The 16503-nt window shown below is 36.8% G+C and overlaps 1 long non-coding RNA gene across 1 annotated transcript; it reads left to right on the top strand.

Moving 5' to 3' along the window:
* The first annotated feature begins 4601 nt into the window (after positions 1–4601).
* On the top strand, positions 4602–7533 carry LOC130994770 (uncharacterized). Its single transcript, XR_009091925.1, has 3 exons — positions 4602–4783; positions 6637–6703; positions 7308–7533. It is a non-coding gene; the product is annotated as an uncharacterized LOC130994770 (long non-coding RNA).
* The last annotated feature ends 8970 nt before the right edge of the window (positions 7534–16503 follow it).

Here is a 16503-nt window from a genome sequence, read left to right as displayed (position 1 = left end):
GGCCCACTTGGGGATGCTCCGCTCTTTTCCCGCGGTCACGGCCCGCGTCCGCGGCCTTCAAACGTGGGGGATGCTCAGGGGACCCGCGGTCCCGCCCCGCGGCCGCGGGTGGTGACCGCGGGTGTCTCCTGGAGTCGGGGGCAGCTGACCCGCGGTCCCACCCCGCGGCCGCGGGTGGTGACCGCGGGGTACTGGGCGTATTGCGCAGTCCGCTCGTTTTGCTCCGTTCTCCCTCGTCCGAACTCGGATTTGGTCGCCGTTTGCGCTCACGGATTCCTCTCGAGACGTACTTCAATCTCATATCTTCAAAATCCTCCAATTAATCATTGAGGTTTCCTGAAATTGCTCCAAAACTACACCAAGATATCAAATCTTTATAAAACTAAATATTCGGGCACAAACAAGCATTCACAAGCAAAACATGAAGGGAAATGACAACAAAACATGTGGAATTGAGGTACGAAAACCATGTTTGTCACAGCCCACAGAATCGCAAAAGAAAAAAAGAAGGATAACCAAGAAAAAGTTTGATGACTACATTGACATTACAAGTGACGACGATCTACCGCTGAACAACATTCTGTTGCAAACCAAAAATAACAAGAAGAGATCCCCAATCGTCAAAATCAAACAAGAAAAGATTTCAAATTCGTCTTACTCCTTACTTAGATAATTTAGGATGTTTTTCATAGATATTTTTTGCATTTTTATTTAGAAGTATGAATATTACTTTATTACTTTTAAATTTAATCATTAATAGTTGAATTGGTTCCTTTTTTTTATTTACATAGTAAAAATCAAACGTGTTCAACGTGCATCGCACGTTCTTCCTGCTAGTTTAAGGAAATGATTGTTATTAAAATGGAGAAATTACTTTTATATCCTAGCACATAATCTACGGTAATTACTTAAGTAAAAGATGTGATTGTTATTAAAATGCAGAAATTACTTTTCTATCCTAGCACATAATCTACGGTAATTACTTAAGGAAAAGATGATGAAGATCTGTCCATTAACTAAATAAAATCCAATGGCTTATAATGGTTCTTATTTTATACTCGATCAATATTCTTATATGAGATAATTTTGGAAGATGTTGGCGTCGTTAGCTGGAATCTTTCATTTGCTTAGATCGGCGAATAGGGCCGGGCCGTGCATGTTGATCAATCCGTGTGTTGGACAGATAAAAATAATAAAATATTATTAATTGTTGATTATTAACTTTAATAAATGTTTGCAAGCAGTATAAAGATATAAAAAAAAAAAAAAACAAAATCTTGTATGTGTGTACAATTTTGACCATCAAAATTGTATTATAGTTATAATGATAATATATTATAATATAATTGATATGATTAAGTAAGAATAGAGGAAGAAAAGGCTGTGATTAGTGTGGGATTCTTCTATAATAATAGTAATAATAATAACTTTAATCGTAATTACATTATTTCCCTTAAAATAAAATATAAAATTGGGACATAATAGGCAAATCAAATTTTGTAAAACAAGGCTCTTTTATAATAGGTATATATATATATATATAGATATAGATATATTAATTTATTAGATATAACTGTTGATAAGGCTGACCCAAACCTGCTTAAATTTTAAAAAACAAATTCTTAAATCATCTCATTTTCTCTCCCTCAATTCTCTTCCCTTCCTCTTCTCCTTTCCTCTCTCGCTCCCTCTCTCTGAGACAGCAGCTGCCGCCCTCTCCCTTGAGCAGCATGGGTCGCCCACTCCGCCACGGTGGTTCGCAGCTGCTGCTGTGGCGGTGGCTCCGAAATGATCGGAGATGATATTTTCCGATGGCTTGGAGCTGGAATTAAAGAAAATGCTTGGAGCTGGAATTAAGAAAGCTTGAAATTAGCAGGACTATAACAAAACTCTCGCAGAAGAAACAAACTTGTCTTTATCTGCTAAGCTTATGCATAGGTCTCTGAGAAGATCATGAATGCAGACAGATCTAATCTTTCCATCCTTATGATACTTACCAACTAAAACGAGGTTCCTGTCAACGAGATCCTTTAAGTAATCCTCTTCCAAGATCCTTTAAATAAACAATAGCTGAATAATATTTGTAAAATGATGGTTACATATAAGATTATGAAAAATTAATTTGGCATAGAGAAACTTATTTTTCTTAGAGCTTATTTTTGCATCTTATAAATTGTTTATGAGCTTATTTTACCTAACAATTTGAAGGAGCTGCACATGCGATTTGATCTGCTACTTCTTTGCTACCTCCATCAATATTGCTGCTGGTTATGAAGGGATTCAATCTGTTTCATACTTCCCAAACAAGAGGCAGTTAAAAACAATTGACAAGTGAAAAACAATTAATATTTCAACATCATGCGTATACATATATATATATATTACACAACACACAGATAGAGCTCAGCAGTAACATCTCTCTCTCGCCCCCCCCCCCCCCCCTCCCATTAACATTCCTTCAATCACTTGTTCCTATTCATACTGTTTCTTGTAGCAGTTCTTGTTCAAGGTGATGCTTTTTCTATGTTTCTTTTTTTTCCCCAGGAAAACTAATTGCTTATTATTTTCGACGCTCAGTTTTCAATGATGAAAACGAACCTCAGATTTTGATACCACAGGAGAGGTATTGAAGGTCTCGAGTTCAAATCTCACTCAAAGATCATCACACATCGACCTACAAGGTCACACAAAACAGAGATCTTGATTTCAATCAAGAATTCATATACATAATGATTACATTGTGAAACCAAATTAAATGTTGTTTATTTTTTTATTTTTTTTTGGGGGGGGGGGGGGGGGGGCGCAAGAATGTTGATTGGATCATAGCTCCAATTTGCACATACAATGAATGCAGAAGTTGCAAGTCAAGGTGCAGACAGATTATTGTATGTGTGTGTCATACACTACAGTGACTACACTATTTTGGCCGGATATTGATGGCCATAAAAAACCGTCGGTAAAACGAATCACCGACGGACTTTACCCAACACTAACAAACGCGTCGGTAAATTAATCACGGATGGATTTTTACGGCACCGATGGCCTCGTCGACGGATATTCCATCGTTTTATCTATTGACGTCGCCGGAGTTGGCCGACGATTTACCGATGGATTAGCCCAGATTGGGTCCAAAATGTAATGGCAAAGCCTGACCCAAAATTAGGTCGGGTCGTCGGCCAGACCTGTTTGACACCTCAAGCTGAAACTACTATACTTTCACTAAGTAATTCCAAGGAAAAACTCATTCCCACGTAGATTGAAAAATATATGATGAGTGGAAGCAAAAGAACACAGCCACTGATATACAAAATAAATTAGAGAAGACTCCACCAGCAAAACTAACATAATAGATACCAAGTTAAATGTGGTGGATGAAGGAGGAAATCAACAAGGATGTTGAACTGTAACTTATCCAACTAAGAGCTCCCAAAACTTAATCACCTAAAATCAACAACATGAAAATGTGCAGAAACTATGAACTGTAACTTCTGCATCTTATCTTGAGAACTTATCAGCTCATAATTTCTTACAACGCATTATTGCAGAAACTCATGATTTCTTAAAACAATCACACTAGTCATATTTTGCAGGTCGATGTTTTGAGTAATGAACACTAATAAAAATACAAACTTTACAGCATTGGAACCAATTGCATCCAAAAGTTAAAAAACACAGATTTTAGCTGAATAATTAACAACAAGAGAGATAAAACTTACAATAATTAAAACGGTGAAATCAATAGGATTTACAAGTTAACAATGTGCTTACAAGATTCACCTATTCACGCTGTATTAAAACATAGAAATTAAATAAACAACATCACAATTCACAACTACACAATTGAAGCATTTTAAATCATCATAACATAAAGATTAAATAATAGGACCAAATAAGCAACTTTACTTCCCCCTTCATCTGTGATACCCGGGCTTTTGATGACGTGTTTAATTTCTTGAGTTTGAGTAATTAGGGTTTAGATCCCTTGTTTGATTTACTTTGTAAAGAGATGAGGAGTTATATGAAGTTTTCTTGTTATTTTTTTAAGATGTTGAGATGTTCTTTCGATGATGTAAGAATGATGTGAGATTTTATATCCGTATTTGAGTTTGAGTATTTGAATAATTCGAGATAATTATTTGAATGAGAACGATGAACTCGGAAGTGAGATCTGAGTCCGTTAAGACGTTTTTGAAAATTTTGACTTTTTGACGATGAATAGTAAAATACTGCTATTTCGTCTTTTTGTCGACTTTCAAAATCTTACGTGCATGTCGTCGAGAAATATTCTTAGTTTTTCGATACGAGTCCAATAATGAAAGTTTTTATTTTTGGACGACGAGTGAATAGTAAATTGGGATTTCTCGATAAACGAACCGAGCTCGTTTATCAGAATTTCGAGAACGGGCATGCGTTTTCTATATTTATATAGAATTACGAGTGTAATAAAAGTGAGTAGGAGTTGAGAGGGCGAGTAACGAAGAGTATGGGTTGTTAGTTGTTAAAACGAGACGAGACGAGATATTTAACGACTAACGGGTTAATATCCTAAATATCTAACCTACCCTACCCCTAACCACCCCCAAACCTCCCAAAACCCCTTTCCCCTCACTAACTCACGCTATATCAGCCCACACCACACACACAACTCACATATTCACACACACAACACCTAAAACACACACTACACACGCCATTTTCCATTTAAGCTTGGACGGAGCTTTTGACCTCCGATTTGAGCACCGAGACGAGCGCCGATCATCTTTTCGATCACGTATCTAAGTAGGTAAGATCTCTACCTACGTTTTGATGGTTTTCTTTTCGATTTTCGTCGACGTCGAAAAACGTCGATTCTCGACTTTATTTTGAAACGACGTCGGATCGTCGTGAAATTTTAGTATGTTGTTCTTGGGTAGATGTTGAGCATGTTTAATGAAGGGAGTAAGAACGGAATGGACCGTAGCTATGAAACCCATGAGGGCAGCCCCGTTTTTCACATATTAGCTTGTCTTTCGATTTTTGTTTGATCGTTTTGACTTGATATTTGTGCTTAGGGGTATGCTAGAATCGATATATATTAAATTCGTATTTTTCCAAGCACGAAAATTGTATAAGTTTTTAGAGTATGATTATTTAAATTCGTGAAGTTTGGGACGTTGCATAATGAATATTATTGCGTATATGTGTTCTACGATATCACATGAGCATGCTAATTGATTTACAATTTATGGATGATAATTGTTGAACGAAATTAAAACTGGAATTCTGTCAAAATTTTACAGCAGTTTCAAGCTTATGTTTCGATGAGTTTTCATTGCTTGATGGCTCTGAAATTTTAGTATGTTTATCTATGATATGTGTATTTCGTCGCTGCAAAATTTCATGTCTTTTGGATGATGTTTGCTATTTTAAAGATATTTTGAAAAATCCTTGACAGAATCTGTCAACTATTGGTAGACTTCACAAAAACGTTTATATCTATTAATCCATGAAGGATTTTGCATCACCGTTTTTTTTAAACGAAACTAGACTTCAATACTTTTCTAAAAACATAAGATTTCGATTTTTATGACCTCTGAAACAGAGCAGTTTATTATTTCAAAAATGCCCTGTTCTGCTGTCATATTTGTCCAACAGTAAAAGTGTATGAGTTTCATTGTTTATTTGGCAGATCATATGAACGTTTTCTCTTGTGAAATTTTAACCAAATCTTCAAGGATACCTTTAGTTTTGGATGATTAAATTTGATGGAATTTTATTAAGGTTTGCCTTGGTTTCTAATGGCCTAAACAAAATTGGCAGAAACTGTCAATCTTTGACAGCCTGCACTAAAAGAGCAATATCTCCAAAAACCTTTAACCTTTTTGGTTAACTACCATTTTTAGAGTGAACTACACTTCATGAAGTTTTTGAGATCAATTGGTATGAGAGTTTATGATGATTGAGTTGGTTGTTATGAATTTTTAAAGATGACACAAAAACAGCAAAACTTTCTAGAAAACAACTTGATTATATTTGTTTTGATGGATGATACGATATGACTAAATGGTGTGAGTTGTGAGAGTTATGATTAACGCACATAAATGTTGGTATCTGACACTCGAACAATTGGTGTCGAGTATAAATGATAGTTTACTGATAAAGAGTTTTGATGATTTTGAATTGTTTGGTTTGCGTTGAAAAGATGTCAAGATGTTAAGTTTTGAGTCGAGAGACGAGTTCACGTAGTGAGATTCACACGTTGAAATCTCGTGGCTGACATTATATATGAATAGGTCATGCCGAAATTTTTAGTGAAATTAGAATTTGAGCATAGTCAATTCTTGTTGACCCGTGACTCAAATACATGCCTAATGGAAAGTTTAACTTTCTAATCGGTTAATTAGACGAGATGAGAGCGAATAGATCTGCTAAGAAAGTGGACTTTTCGATGTGTTAAATATTTCTTTTAATTGAAGCGCTGCTAATTATAACATAAGGATGTTATAATTAATGAGTAATGACGAGAGATAATAATTGTTATATTGATTAACAATCAAGAGAGATGAACATTAGAGATACTAATGTTTCATAAAAGAAATTAGATTATTAATCGAGGTTTCTTTTATAACTTCTCACCAATTCTTCATAACGATGAAGGTCCTGTTGGGAAGTAACGACTTGAGGGAGAGAGTGACGTTACTCATTGATACAGAGACACAACGAGGTGGGCATTACTTTTACTATACGTATATAGAGATCCCCTGCGTGTCGTAGGCCTCTTATACGAATGAATGCATGAGATGATTTAACTGTTAATTTCAGTTTTATATATCTATCAAATGAGTTTAATGTTACATTTGAGCAAGTTATTTCGTTACAAAATATTTGAGTTAAAGTTATTTCAAGTATTGTCTTGCCATAAAATGTTTAAATTTTAGTATGATATCTATCTGCTTTGGCTTTGCCAATGATGCAATCGAATTCGGGTCCTGAGCAGTTGATAGCTATCCTGCCAGGGACTAGTGTACACCAGTGACCGTGAGTCATCTAGCGGGTTGGCCGGTCAAGTGACCGTGAGAGGTGGCCACCTCTCCGGCACACAGTTTCAGATATGATAGATTACAAAAGAACTTAGTCTGATCAGACGAACTTTAAGAATCACAAATGAACTTAGTAAGCTTGGGCCTTTTTAGCGAAAAACTCCCTTGCTGTACTGATTATGATGGCATGACAATTTACAGTTTTGAAGCATGTATTTTTATACCTAGGCATACGTGCCCACTGAGTGCTTTTGTACTCAGCCCTGCATATGTTTTCTAAATGTGCAGGTTGAGCTGATGTGATGATGGTGCTGCAATGAGCGGAGTCTCCAGGGTTGTTAATAAATAGTTAACCTGTCTAGAATATGTCTTCATACATATGTCTAGCTACTTTCCGCTGCAAGATGTTGTTGATGTTATAGTATGTTATGTCATACTTTGAGTCTTAAGAGAATGGTTTCATACGATGTATAACTTGATTAATGATATTAATTAAGTTTTATGCTGTCTTTCATAGACTGTTTTCAATTGAGTATTAATGAATAAAAATGACGAGTTTTATTAAGATGAGTAAGTTTTACGGCTATAAATGACGCCCCTTTTCTTCCCCTTCTTCTTTAACCCCATCCCTAGTCGTGGATCACTCGGCCTAACTATCCATAGTTAGGGCGGGCTGTGACAGAGTGGTATCAGAGCGAAGGTTAAGCTCTGAATTAGAAGTCTTGAGTTTAGTCTAGAATGAGTCACTAGACTAATAGTTATTAACAACCGTGAGCTCAGCGCACCATCACACCAGGCTCAACGAGGTATGTAAAATTTCAAAGTTTATTTGACGTTAAATTTTGAAGAGCACGATGTTGAGGTTATATGATGAGTTATGATGTTATGCTTTGAAGATGCATAGTTTGAGTTTGAGGATGACAACATGATTAATAATGAGTTATTATGTTGTAAGAGCATATGTTGACGTTACATGATGAATCATGAGAGCGTTTATATCATATGATGTTATATGATTGAAGGATGCATAATTATGAGTTATGATGTGATGTATTTGAGATGTTTTGTGATGAGAATTGTTTGAGCAGTTGTGATAAGTCACGATGATTTAGATGAAGGAATCTAATGTCATTGTTAAGAGAGATTTTTCTACTAAGTAGAAGGATGAAATGAGAACTTAGAGCTAAAGCTTGAGAGAATTAGCAATTGCTTTAAGTACTTGTTGGTTTGAGTTATGAGTTTGAGTTATGAGCTTGAGTATAATAGCATGATTAATGATGAGTTATTAGCATGCTGCAATGAGATATTGTACGATATGTTGAGTTGTTTTGTGACGCGAGTTTTGCTCACGCAACCTTAATGGTACTTGAGGAGGTATCATGAGCCATAGTCTTTGGAGATGGCTTTGAGAGAGAATTGTTGAGTTGTCTTACTGAGTCACGATGATTTAGATTAAGGGATCTAATATCATTGTTTAGAGAGATTCCCTACTAAGTAAAGACGGGACGAGATGAGAATTTAGATGTTTTGAGCTTGAGTTTTAAGATAACAGTACTACTTAATAGGAGTTTTGCTAAGTTATGTTTTGTTTATTTCTGTTGCTGGAGCCAAGTAGAGTTAGTTCCTAGAGTCACCTTTAAGTTCTCCTTATAGGTTGGCCAGGACTGTTGGCACTGCACGAAAGTGGACTGTTGTGAGATCGAACTCAGGAAAGATCGGATACGAGGACGAGGCGTACAGTATGTGGTACAGAGATACCCTAGCAGATTTTCAAACACATGTTCATAGACTATGAAAGGATGAAAGCCTTATGGTTGTTACTAGACTGGATGGCATCGTGCACCTAGTCCCCGTGCTACCAATCGAGTGGTAGGATTGAGCAAGGAAGAAAGCCACTCAATATGATGGGACATGTTGTCTTGAGCATTGGACCCACAGGAGATGAGATTTGTTACAGATACCCAGATTTTCTATGCGGATCTACTGACCGGATGCTTGTTTTCTACCAGGGACTCTAGAAGAGTGTAGTAGATATCGAGTCGATCCTTGAGTATCAGTTACCAAAGATGATAAAATGATAAACGATAATGAGGATGAGAAGTAGCCGAGGAGGGCTAGAGTTGATGAGGATGAGAAGAGAAGTCGATGTAGGCTAGAGCTAAGGATGATCTTGAGAGTATGCGCGGTACACCCTCGTTTTTGATTAGTTGCAATTACATTGCGATGTATATAACTTACTTAGGAGATACTGGTACTTGAGATTTTGACATGATGATAGATAAGCATGCGAATATAGTACCCTACTGATGTTAAGTAGATGGATGTTCCTAGTGTGCTAAAGTAGCAACTAGATGAGTTAACTGGTAGCAATTACCGTAGGAGGTCCAGACCGAGACATAGTACTATTAATGGTGTCGGTTTAGAAGGGACATTACGATAGATACTATGGTTTTTGTAGGGTTTAAATAACCCCTTTATGTAAGCCCTCTAAAAAGAGGCATTCTACTGATGGATATATTAGGTTGACCAGAGTGGTCTTTTTGTTAGCATTTCGTGAGTGCTTATTGCCTTACAGATGAATGTTAAGGTGACCGTGAGGGTTTCCTTAAAGTTGAGTTAGTAAATTGAACTTGAGTTTTGAGGATGCTTAGAGCGTTGGTCGAGTTGAGTTTTCCTTTTGTGATTTCAAAAATGCCTCAAAGATGTCATCAAGAGTGTGATGTGAAGGATAGGCGGGATAATACTCCGCCACCACCACCGCAACATGAGAGGAGAGTAAAAAAATATTGAACTTTCGAAACAAGAGTCTAGAACATAGGACCCTGAGTTTAAGCTTTTAGCTTGCTGGTGTGAACTTAAGTTTTGTTATGTATAGTATGTTGAGGGTTTAGAAGACACAGAATTTCCAAGTTCGGGATAGTATATCCCGTGTGACTGGGGAGTGATTATGTTGGACCTGGCCAGTCCGCATGATCCAAATCTCAGTAGACGTGTTTTGGGTTTATAAACCCATGTGTTTCAACTTTCGGTTGAAAAGCCAGATGGGTTCTTACTCTAGGTCATTTTTGTTCGACCTGGTAGTTACTTCATTCTACCCTCTGGTCATTCATTTGAGTCTCTTGAACAATTTGTTTTGATGTCATTCTAGGGTTGAACCCTTACAACTTTTGAGTTATCCTAGTAGATTCTTTTTGATGTATAAGACTAGTGAGAGGCACGTCAGAGGACTTTAACACCTGAGCAACTGGCAAACTACACTTGAGAACAATTGAAGACTACTCTTGAGAAGTATGTACAGAGGAGTACAGTAAGCAGCGAGAGGCTGATTATCGAAGTTTGATGCAAGGAAAGAAATCGGTTGTAGAGTATAATCGAGAATTCTGTGAGCTAACACGTTCGCTCATCAGAAGATGGATACTGATGAAGAGATGTCTGAGTTTTAAGTGCCGGTTTAAGGCAGGACTTTAAGGTAGTATGGGCAAGTTATTGGATGCACCAGTTAGAATCCTGTTTAATACAGGAGCCTCGCATTCTTTAATTGGTTGAAGCATGTTACCTTCAAACTCGAACCAAAAACAAGCTAGTCCCGAGTTGAGAGTAATCACTCCTGTAGGAAGAGCTACTACAGTTTCTCACATGATTTCTAACTTAGAGCTTGAGTTATGATCACTAAAGATGAAAACAAGAACCTTGCACTTAATGCCTATGTGGAACGTAGACATTATTCTAAGGATGGACTGGTTAGAAGAGAACTTTGCCCCGATTGATTGTAAGAAGAGACAGATAACTTTCCAACCACCTGGGAAGGAACAGACATGTTTTCACGGCATTGATAGAAAGAAGAGAGTTCCAATCGTTTCGGCACTTCAGGCGTCGAAATTGGTAAAGAAGAAAGGAGCACAAGCTTACCTAGTTTACTTGAATGATGAAGGAGAATCAAGTAAAAAAAAAAAAAAAAACTTTGAGGATGTAGCAGTGGTAAGGGAACATAGAGATGTATTTCCCGAGGTCTTACCAGGATTGCCACCAACAAGATAGTTGGAGTTCACTATCGACCTAGAACCTGGATCAGCACCAGTGTCGAAGGCACCCTATAGAATGGCGCCTAAGGAGCTACAAGAGCTGAAGATTCAGCTACAAGAATTGCTCGAGTTAGGTTTTATTAGACATAGTGTATCCCTGTGGGGAGCACCAGTCCTTTTTGTCAAAAAGAAGGATGGCACGTTGAGAATGTGCATAGATTATCGAGAGCTGAATAAATTGACACTCAAGAACAAATATCCTTTGCCGAGGATAGATGACTTGTTTGATCAATTACGAGGAGCGCATTTTTCTTGAAAGTTGACTTGAGATCATATTACCACCAGTTCAAATTTTGACATAATGATATACCTAAGACAGCTTTTCAAATGAGGTATGAACACTATGAGTTCATAGTTATGCCATTCGGTTTGACGAAGGCACCAGTAGTTTTCATGGATCACATGAATTGAGTTTTCATCAATAACTGGATAAATTTGTCCTAGTTTTCATAGATGATATTCTCATCTATTCGAAGAATGAGCAGGAGCTCCAAAACATTTGAAAACGATGTTGGAAACACTAAGAGTTGAGAAGCTTTTTGCCAAATTCACCAAGTGCGAGTTTTGGTTGAACAAAGTAACTTTACTAGGACATGTTATATCATCTGAAGGAATTAAAGTTGACCCCGTCAAGGTACAAGCTGTACATGAGTGGAGATCACCAACTACGCCTAACAAGATTCTCAACTTTTTAGGCTTAGCAGGATACTATCAGAGGTTTATTGAAGGATTTTCCACGATAGCAAGACCGATGACACAATTACTTAGAAAATAAGCTAAATACAATTGGAAAGAGGAGTGTGAAAAGAGTTTTTAAGAGCTTAAAGGAAATTGACTACAGCACCAGTGCTGATAGTCCTAGAAATGGATAAAGAGTATACCATCTACGCAGATGCGTTAGAGAGTGGGCTAGGATGTGTTTTGATGCAAGAAGAAAGAGTTATAGTCTATGCATCACGATAACTTAGACCCCACGAGATAAATTATCCAACGCATGATTTAGAGCTTGCAGCCGTTGTGCATGCCCTGAAAATTTGGAGACATCATCTCTACGGAGTTAGATGTGAGATTTTCACGAACCACAAAACTTTGAAATACTTTTTCGAGCATAAGGATATTAACATGAGGCAAAGGAGATGGCTCGAATTAGTAAAGGATGTTAACTGCGACATTAATTATCACCCCTGGCAAGGCCAATGTAGTAGCCGATGCATTGAGCCGAAAGGTCTCGTCAAAGTTAGGATGTCTTCTCACGAGAGAGGATGAGCTTATAAAGGACTTTGACAAGATGAGGATAGAGATGATAAAACCACCAGAGACGATAGCGAGTATTGTTGCGACGATGCCTAGTTTGAGGAAAATGGTGATTGAAGCACAAGGAAAGATGAGACAATGAACAAGTTACGAGAAAGGATAAGAGCAGGAGATCTCAAGAGTTACAAAAAAAAAAAAAACATCAGACAATGCTATCTTATTTGAGGGGAGAAGATGCATTCCCCGCGATGATGAACTTAAGAATACGATCATGAGTGAGACTCATGACACGCCTTACACCGCCCACCCAGGAGGCACAAAGATGTATCAGGTTGTAAAAAAATAGATTTTTGTGGGACGGAATGAAATGAGACATAGCTTCGTTTGTAGAGCGATGCTTAGCTTGTCAGCAAGTGAAAGCATTACACCAACGACCATATGGGAAGTTAAAACCGTTGGAGATTCCCGAGTGGAAATAGGATCACATAGAGATGGATTTTGTGACAGCTTTACCCAAAAGTCAAAGAGGAAATACAGCAATTTGGGTGATTGTAGATCGACTAACAAAATCTGCACATTTCATACCGATCCTAATCGCGTATGGACCAGATAAGTTAGCACAATTGTACGTTCGTGAGATTATAAGATTGCATTGAGTACCGGTGTAGATCACCTCAGAAGAGAAAAATAATTTATTACATCACGTTTTTGGATGAGTTACAGAAAGAGTTGGGTACAAGGATGAATTTTAGCATAGCAGGCGATAGAAGATATGATAAGAACTACTATCCTTGATAGAGGAGTAAATCGGGAGAATGTGTTGCCACTAATTGAGTTTGCCTATAAGATGTGAGACAAAGTTTCGAGATAGGAGACAAAGTTTTCTTGAAGGTTTCACCCTCAAAGGGGATGAATAGATTTGGAGTTAAAGGACAGCTTAGACCCAGAGTTATAAGTCCTTACGAGACATTGCAAAAGATAGGTCCAATAGCGTATAGGTTGGCTTTGCCACCTAGCTTTGGAAATGTGCATAACGTGTTTCACGTGTCACAATTGAGAGGATATATATTTTCGACCCAAACCATGTGGTTTACTAAGAAGAAATGATCTTAGAACCAGACTTGAGTTATGAAGAGAGACCTCAGATGATGCTAGATCATAAAATTCGGCAATTGAGTAATAAGTCGATTGCATTGGATAAGGTCCAATGGAGATATGATAGTTAGAAAGAAGTGGAAAGAGAGCTTGAGGAATAAGATGTGAGAGAAGTACCCGAAACATTTACTAAGAGGTACAAATTTCGGGACGAAATTTATTTTAAGGGGGAGGGTATGTAATACCCGGGCTTTTGATGACGTGTTTAATTTCTTGAGTTTGAGTAATTAGGGTTTAGATCCCTTGTTTGATTTACTTTGTAAAGAGATGAGGAGTTATATGAAGTTTTCTTGTTATTTTTTTAAGATGTTGAGATGTTCTTTCGATGATGTGAGAATGATGTGAGATTTTATATCCGTATTTGAGTTTGAGTATTTGAATAATTCGAGATAATTATTTGAATGAGAATGATGAACTCGGAAGTGAGATCTGAGTCCGTTAAGACGTTTTTCAAAATTTTGACTTTTTGACGATGAATAGTAAAATACTACTATTTCGTCTTTTTGTCGACTTTCAAAATCTTATGTGCACGTCGTCGAGAAATATTCTTAGTTTTTCGATACGAGTCCAATAATGAAAGTTTTTATTTTTGGACGACGAGTGAATAGTAAATCAGGATTTCTCGATAAACGAAATGAGCTCGTTTATCAGAATTTCGAGAACGAGCTTGCGTTTTCTTTATTTATATAGAATTACGAGTGCAATGAAAGTGAGTAGAGGTTAAGAGGGCGAGTAACGAAGAGTATGGGTAGTTAGTCGTTAAAACGAGACGAAACGAGATATTTAACGACTAACGGGTTAATATCCTAAATATCTAAACCTACCCTACCCCAAACCACCCCCAAACCAACCAAACCCACCCACTCACATTTATTACACGGCTATATCAGCCAACTCACACAACAACAAACACATTCACACACACAACACCTAAAACACACACACACTTCACGCCATTTTCATTTTAGCTTGAGCTCAAGCTTTTGACTTCCGATTTGAGCACCGAGACGAGCGCCGATCATCTTTTCGATCACGTATCTAAGTAGGTAAGATCTCTACCTACGTTTTGATGGTTTTCTTTTTGATTTTCGTCGACGTCGAAAAACGTCGATTCTCGACTTTATTTTGAAACGACGTCGGATCGTCGTGAAATTTTAGTATGTTGTTCTTGGGTAGATGTTGAGCATGTTTAATGAAGGGAGTAAGAACGGAACGGACCGTAGCTATGAAACCCATGAGGGCAGCCCCGTTTTTCACATATTAGCTTGTCTTTCGATTTTTGTTTGATCGTTTTGACTTGATATTTGTGCTTAGGGGTATGCTAGAATCGATATATATTAAATTCGTATTTTTTCAAGCACGAAAATTGTATAAGTTTTTAGAGTATGATTATTTAAATTCGTGAAGTTTGGGACGTTGCATAATGAATATTATTGCATATATGTGTTCTACGATATCACATGAGCATGCTAATTGATTTACAATTTATGGATGATAATTGTTGAACGAAATTAAAACTGGAATTCTGTCAAAATTTTACAGCAGTTTCAAGCTTATGTTTCGATGAGTTTTCATTGCTTGATGGCTCTAAAATTTTAGTATGTTTATCTATGATATGTGTATTTCGTCGCAGCAAAATTTCATGTCTTTTGGATGATGTTTGCTATTTTAAAGATATTTTGAAAAATCCTTGACAGAATCTGTTAACTGTTGGTAGACTTCACAAAAACGTTTATATCTATTAATCCATGAAGGATTTTGCATCACCGTTTTTTTTAAACGAAACTAGACTTCAATACTTTTCTAAAAACATAAGATTTCGATTTTTATGATCTCTGAAACAGAGCAGTTTATTATTTCAAAAATGCCCTGTTCTGCTGTCATATTTGTCCAACAGTAAAAGTGTATGAGTTTCATTGTTTATTTGGCAGATCATATGAACGTTTTCTCTTGTGAAATTTTAACCAAATCTTCAAGGATACCTTTAGTTTTGTCTGATTAAATTTGATGGAATTTTATTAAGGTTCGCCTTGGTTTCTAATGGCCTAAACAAAATTGGCAGAAACTGTCAATCATTGACAGCCTGCACTAAAAGAGCAATATCTCCAAAAATCTTTAACCTTTTTGGTTAACTACCATTTTTAGAGTGAACTACACTTCATGAAGTTTTTGAGATCAATTGGTATGAGAGTTTATGATGATTGAGTTGGTTGTTATGAAGTTTTAAAGATGACACAAAAACAGCAAAACTTTCTAGAAAATAACTTGATTATATTTGTTTTGATGGATGATACGATATGACTAAATGGTGTGAGTTGTGAGAGTTATGATTAACGCACATAAATGTTGGTATCTGACACTCGAACAATTGGTGTCGAGTATAAATGATAGTTTACTGATAAAGAGTTTTGATGATTTTGAATTGTTTGGGTTGCGTTGAAAAGATGTCAAGATGTTAAGTTTTGAGTCGAGAGACGAGTTCACGTAGTGAGATTCACGCGTTGAAATCTCGTGGCTGACATTATATATGAATAGGTCATGCCGAAATTTTTAGTGAAATTAGAATTTGAGCATAGTCGATTCTTGTTGACCCGTGACTCAAATACATGCCTAATGGAAAGTTTAACTTTCTAATTGGTTAATTAGACGAGATGAGAGCGAATAGATCTGCTAAGAAAGTGGACTTTTCGATGTGTTAAATATTTCTTTTAATTGAAGCGCTGCTAATTATAACATAAGGATGTTATAATTAATGAGTAATGACGAGAGATAATAATTGTTATATTGATTAACAATCAAGAGAGATGAACATTAGAGATACTAATGTTTCATAAAAGAAATTATATTATTAATCGAGGTTTCTTTTATAACTTCTCACCAATTCTTCATAACGATGAAGGTCCTGTTGGGAAGTAACGACTTGAGGGAGAGAGTGACGTTACTCATTGATACAGAGACACAACGAGGTGGGCATTACTTTTACTATACGTATA

This window comes from Salvia miltiorrhiza, chromosome 7 (assembly GCF_028751815.1).
Source record: "Salvia miltiorrhiza cultivar Shanhuang (shh) chromosome 7, IMPLAD_Smil_shh, whole genome shotgun sequence".
In the NCBI taxonomy this organism is placed as follows: Eukaryota; Viridiplantae; Streptophyta; class Magnoliopsida; order Lamiales; family Lamiaceae; genus Salvia; species Salvia miltiorrhiza.
The sequence above is the reverse complement of the archived record's forward strand: the minus strand, read 5'-3'. Positions and strand labels throughout refer to the sequence as shown.